Raw genomic sequence first — 6,000 nt, forward strand, 5'->3', positions numbered from 1 at the left:
GGGGCGGGCTGTCGGCGTCGTCGGCCTCCATTTTCAAACCGAGAGAAGCAGGAGAGGGTGAAAAACTGCAAAGAAAAGAGGCAAAGCCCAAATCCGTCTCAGCGAGGAAAAACAAACCCGACCCCAGAAGGAGGGGGAGACTGTCCGACCCCTGAGCCTTAGCGGTGGGAGGGCGCGACGCAGTTCGCAAGATTGCCCCGAAGTCTGGGTCTTAGGAGAGGCCGGCCGGGGGCAGAAATGCGGAGTAAAAATGAATGAGCGGCTCCCCCTCCTCCTCCTCCAGGCTCCACTCGCCGCCGCCTCCTCCTCCCTCAGCGCCGCCGCCGCCGCCGCCGCGAGCTCCTTCCCAAATCCAGGACACACACAAAGCGGCGGGCCGGCCGCGCCGCGCTCAGCACTCCTGCCGCGCCGCCCGGGCTCCGCGCCGCCGCTGCCCGCCCCGCGCCGGCCCCCGCCCGGCCCCCGCCCGCTGCCGCCGGCTCCGCGCGCGGGGGCTCCGGCTCGCTGAAGGTCAAAGCCGAGGCGCGCAGCACGCCGTGGAGCTCCCCTCGCGCGGGAGGGGCGTGGAGGGCCCGGGGAGCGGGGACAAGGGTCTCCAAGCGCCGGGCACGGGTGCGCTGGGGGCAGGCTTGCAGGCGGCGTCCCTCTCCCTCGCTCGCCTCTCGAGTTCGCCTGGTGCGCTCGCTCCTCCTCGGGTTTTTTTCCCTTTTTTTTTTTTTTTTTTTTCCGCTCAGCGGAGTTAATGCTGGTAAACAAGAGCCTCAGCCTCGCCGCGCCGCTGCCGCCGCTGCCACACACTGGGGGCTCGCGCGCGCGCTCGAGGCCGCGCACACGCGCCCGCGCATACACTGGAACTGCCTCAGCCGCAGCCGCTGCGCGCCGAGGGCCCGGCCCAGGCCGGCGCGCGCCAAGAGCCGGAGCTCGGGATTTCAGGGACGTGCGGAGCGGAGCCCGGGCGTGGGATGCGAAGCTGCGAGGCACCGCCCCCGCCTCTCGCCCTCGCGGGCACACGCGTGCGCGCGCCCACACGCTCTCGCCCCCACCCGCACTGCGCCGGCCACCCTGCACGCGCCCTCCCCTCCCGCAAGACTCCAAAAACAATGCCCCCGGCGCCCGTCCGAGCTCCGCCGCGGAGCTACCAGTGGAGGGGAGGAGGGGCTGGGGCGGGGAGTGCGGGGCGCGAGAGGTTCATTGAAAACAACAACATCACGGCTGGAAAGCGCGTTTACCCGGTTCTTGAAAAGCTTCATTGTTTCTTGCAGCTGTTGCAAAATAAATAAATAAGTTCGTGCATGCGGCATTTTTTCGCAGCAAGCTGGATAGCCTGAATGTGGCGGGAGGGGCACACCTGGGAGAAAGGAGACCTCCAGGCTACTAAGCGGACACTTTCACGCAAGGCTGGGGCGGCTGCGGCGTCGCCACTGGGGAGCCTACAGTTCCAGGTTTCGCGGTCAGCTACGGGGCAGGGCGCGGCCTGCGTGGCTCGGCTGGGGGAGCAAGGGGAGACAGCCCGCCGGGGCCCTGAGCGGGCTAAGGGGGGGGCCCAGTCAGGCTGCCCCGCGTACCCAGGGCGCGTCACCGCGGCGGCCGCCAGGGGGCGCGGCAGGCGCCGGGGAGGGGTGGCCCGCGGAGTGTCGCCTCCCTCCCTCCGGGAGAGAGGAAATATGGGGGCCCGGACTGGGGGCCGGGCGGGATGGGTAGCCCTGGCGCGGCCTCCAACATCAGCGGCGGGTTCGGTGAGATCCTCGCTGACTCGCGCTGCTCGTAGTTCCACCACGTGGGCGGCTGCAGGGAGCTGCCAGAACGCGTGCACAGTGCGGAGCAGAGGGGCCCCAGAGCCTAGGGGGCGTGTCTGTGGGGCCCCGGAGGAAGAGGAGGTGGGGGGCCGGGGCCCACGCAGGTCCCCGGGTTGGAGTCGCGACCCGCCAACATGCAGCACACAAGTACCAGGAGTGGTCACTGCGGAAACCCACCCGCACCTGCCTCGGGTTTTCCCGGGCACATCTCTCTTGCCTCCTTGGCTGTGTAAGTGACTAGAAGCTAGCGCCAGCCCACCTTCCTCTGTGGTTCTCTTGAATGTGCCTAAGGAGAGGTTTCCCCAAAGCGAGACTGCCCTAGGACTGCCATCTCATGAATAAATGCTGCGAAACCAGGTCCTCAAAGCGGGAAACAGCCCAGCAATGGCTAGAGAGAGGAGTTTAAAATACGTAGACTTTTAAAAATAGTGATTGGACCACGTGTCGCCTTTAGTGTGGTCCGGTTTCATGACTCAGGCTAATTGATGTCAATAAAAAATAAAAAGAAGACGGCTAAGAAAAGAGTTGTGAATGTCGAGATTAGGTAGAAGTGTTTGTTTCATAAACAATCAGGCTGTCTGGTAAAAGGGGACCTGTTCTAAAGGAAAGGTAGGTTTCCTTTTTTACTCTAATTGTAAAAGATTTCCGCATTTCATTATGTATCTCATCGTTTGTAAATAATTTTTTAAATTAAGAGCTGAAAACAAGTCGAAAGCTAGCATAATGGAAACCTAGCCCTTTTTACCCCTATATTTATTCTCTAGATCATTTTTCCCCTTGGAAATTTTTAGCTCAATTTACTGAGTCAGTTGGATAGAAGGGAAATAAATCTTTTTTTACTTAAGAAAGTCATTCATATGGGATTGTTTTGTTTAAACTGAAATTCAGCTTAATTTTTAAATAAAATGCTCCAGTTTTAGATATTCCTGAACATTAACAAAGAAATGTATTAGAAACCTTAAAAAGAAATTTAAATTTTGCATGTACATTTTTAAAAGTAGGCACTACCTTAATAATTTAGTCTACTAATTTTTAAATATTTCTTCAGAGAATTCCCTACATGAGGTTGGTCTTGATGCCTACAGATCCATTCTGCCATTAAATGTAAGGGAATATCAATATTATATTTTTATTATATTTAGCATTCAGAATTTTTATTAATATATACTTGTAAATTAAGACAAGTTTAGAGTTGATTTTTAAAAATCGTTAGGTAATATAAAAAAATTTAAATACTACACAGTATATTTTTAGTATTAGTTAATTCATTCAGTTGTCCCTGAGAAATAAGGAATAAAGAGAAATGCATACAGTTATTTAAATTGTAGGGTTGTGGGTTTTGGGGGTTTTTTTTACCAAAATGATTTTTCATTTGTAAATTTTTAATTTTTTTTTCTAAAGTACTCAGAAGTCAATAAGGGTAAATTATTTTAGACAGTGAAGTGAGATGTTTTTTATTATACAGCTTAACATTTAGGAAAAAGAATCAAAAGTTAGGTTGCTTTTCTGTTCTAACTTGATTATATAGACAAAGAAGGTGATTTGTATTTTCTTCCAAGTATTACATTTTACATACCAAAGTCAAACTTAGTTTTTCAATCTTGGAAATAAAGTCAGGTAGTAAAACATTAATTGGAGTCTTTTGCTTTACAACCTCACTGCTAATGCATCACACATTTTGTTTTATTCAGTTTTCCCCAGGTATCTTATAAATTTCCCTTGTTTTGGAACCGAAAATGGTTGCTCATTTTCACTTTTTAAAAACTGTTTACTTGAAAAGAGTTACATCTTAAATTATTGTGGTAAATATAACAGGCTCCCCCGCCCCATTTAATAATACCAAGTGAAAAACATGAGAAATAGCACAAATAACAGTTGACAAGTAATACCATATACTGTGATATGTTCCCAGAAAGGAATGTTATTCAACAAGTGAATAAACTTCAGCCACACACAAGATGAGCAGATCTTCAAAACATGTTAAAGATATGCAAGTTCTGAGAACTATGCACATGATACCATTTTGATAAAGTTCTTAAAAGTAGGGAAAACTAAAGCAATGAGGCAAATTTTCAAAGCAAATTTATTAATACATGATAAAAGATTTTTGTTTTGTTTTGGTTTTGTTTTACCCAAGGATTCAGAAAGAGCACAAAATCCAGGATCCTGGTTACTTCTGGGAGAAGCCCAAAGGCACATGCAGTGTTCTTGGAAATATGTTCATCCTCATATTGGGTGATAGATTTACAGATTTCCATTTTATGATTATGCTTTATAACTAATACATATGTTACACTTATTTTTGTATGTATAAAATACTAAATACAATAAAGAAAAATATGGGAAAGATTCATGAAAGAGATCATCCCAGTTTTCCAATATGATTATTTAAGATTCTAAGGTATTTGTATAAACAAATCAGAAGCATTTAAGAACCACTAATATTGTATAGTGGATCAAGGTCTTATCCTTAAGGATATATTTCAAAGACTAGGTGCCCATATCCTATCAATGTAGTGCAAGGCAAGAACATATCATGAAACAAAAAATGTAAAAGAATCATGTCATACATAATCAGGTTCACTAATTAAGGATACATTATGTAAACTCTATGGCAAGTTTCCTATAAGGTTAAACACACACTTAATTTATGATCCAGCAATTCTACCCCTAACTATTTAACCAAAAGAAGTGAAAATATGTCCACAAAGACACGTGTATGGGAATGTTGATAGCTGCTTTATTCATAATAGCAAAAAAAAAACCAAAAACAAAAAAACAAAAAAAAAAACTGGAAACAACCCAAGTGTAACTCAAAAGGGAAAAGAAGAAACAAATTGTGATAGATCCATTGAAGACAGTACTGCTTACCAATAAAAAGGAACAAAGTATTAATACATACAAAACATAGATGAGCCTCAAAAGCATGGTAGTGTGTGCATTCATCAAAAACACATCGAACTGTACGCTTGAGATGGATGCGCCTCATTGTGTGTAATTATATCTGAATTTTAAGTTTTAAAGAGTGCATTATGTAATTTAGAAATTTTGCAGCTGTTCTAAAAAAGCTTAGCACAATGCTTTCCATTTTTGCTATTATGTGAGTTAGTAGAGTTCATCTCCAACTTCATGCCCACAGCTGTCTCCACCAATAAATACACTTTAAGAGATCCATCTGCCTAAGGTCCCCTGCAAAGGGCTTTAGCTGTACAAGCCACCCAGGGGTCTCCACAAAGCGATCCAGGAGCAGGAAAGAGAACAGGGCTCTCTAGTTGGTTCCAGTCATAGCCCTGTGAGTCCCAGTCTCCTTGAAATCTGTTTACACTCAACTTGAGAAGATTTTCTATTTTAGATGCACACAGACAGCTCAGGGGGCCATAAGTGCTACATTCCTCCATGATACTTTAAAAGCATTAAATGTAAAATGGTTAATGTGAAGGTTTCAAAAAACATTTGGACAGGGACAGCAGGACATCTTTTTGTGACTAACTTTCCAGAACTATGTTCAAGTGAAACATCAGTAAGGGAATTTCCTGGAAAACCCAGGCCTGGGCCAGAAGGGCTCGCCGTAGATCCAAAGTGAAGGCTGGAAGTCTTCTGTTGCTACGCAGCCTTCCACAAACTGGCAATAGCCTGAGAACAGGTGTATTCAACTCTCTACATGGTCATCTGTGGGAAAGTACCTAATACCAGGAGCACTGTGATGGCTCCATCTTTTTCACATCTCTATTGCTGTGGTTGGTCTCTGAGATGGGTGTGCCATCTTTACTCCTCTAGGATCCTTGACTGGCAGAGAGTACAAAGGATACTACTTTGTTTTTGAAATACATCTTAGAAGTACCTGAAAAGTGGGTTTAAATCAAAATTTATTTATGAGCAGTTCTTCTGCCTTGTCCTACCCTACTCTGCAAAGCTGTGTGGCTTTGTGCAGGTTGAATTGCCTCTCTGTTAACTCCCCTGTGAAATGATTATATTGGAGTAGACCTTTCTTCTTCTCAAAATGCCATGATTGCTTTCTTTGTTTTTTCATTGGGAATGGTCCCTTGGTCTTCCATTCCATATCTCCTACCTTTACCTTCTTTGTAAGCTAGCAGTCTGTAAATCAAGGGACAGGCAACAGAAGCCAGACTCAAGGAATGATTGTTTCCTAAATTGTTTTGTTAATGTAGATTTTTCCACATTAAGTTTTCTTAGAGTATAATCC

The sequence above is a fragment of the Phacochoerus africanus genome, chromosome 2 (genome assembly GCF_016906955.1).
Source record: "Phacochoerus africanus isolate WHEZ1 chromosome 2, ROS_Pafr_v1, whole genome shotgun sequence".
In the NCBI taxonomy this organism is placed as follows: Eukaryota; Metazoa; Chordata; class Mammalia; order Artiodactyla; family Suidae; genus Phacochoerus; species Phacochoerus africanus.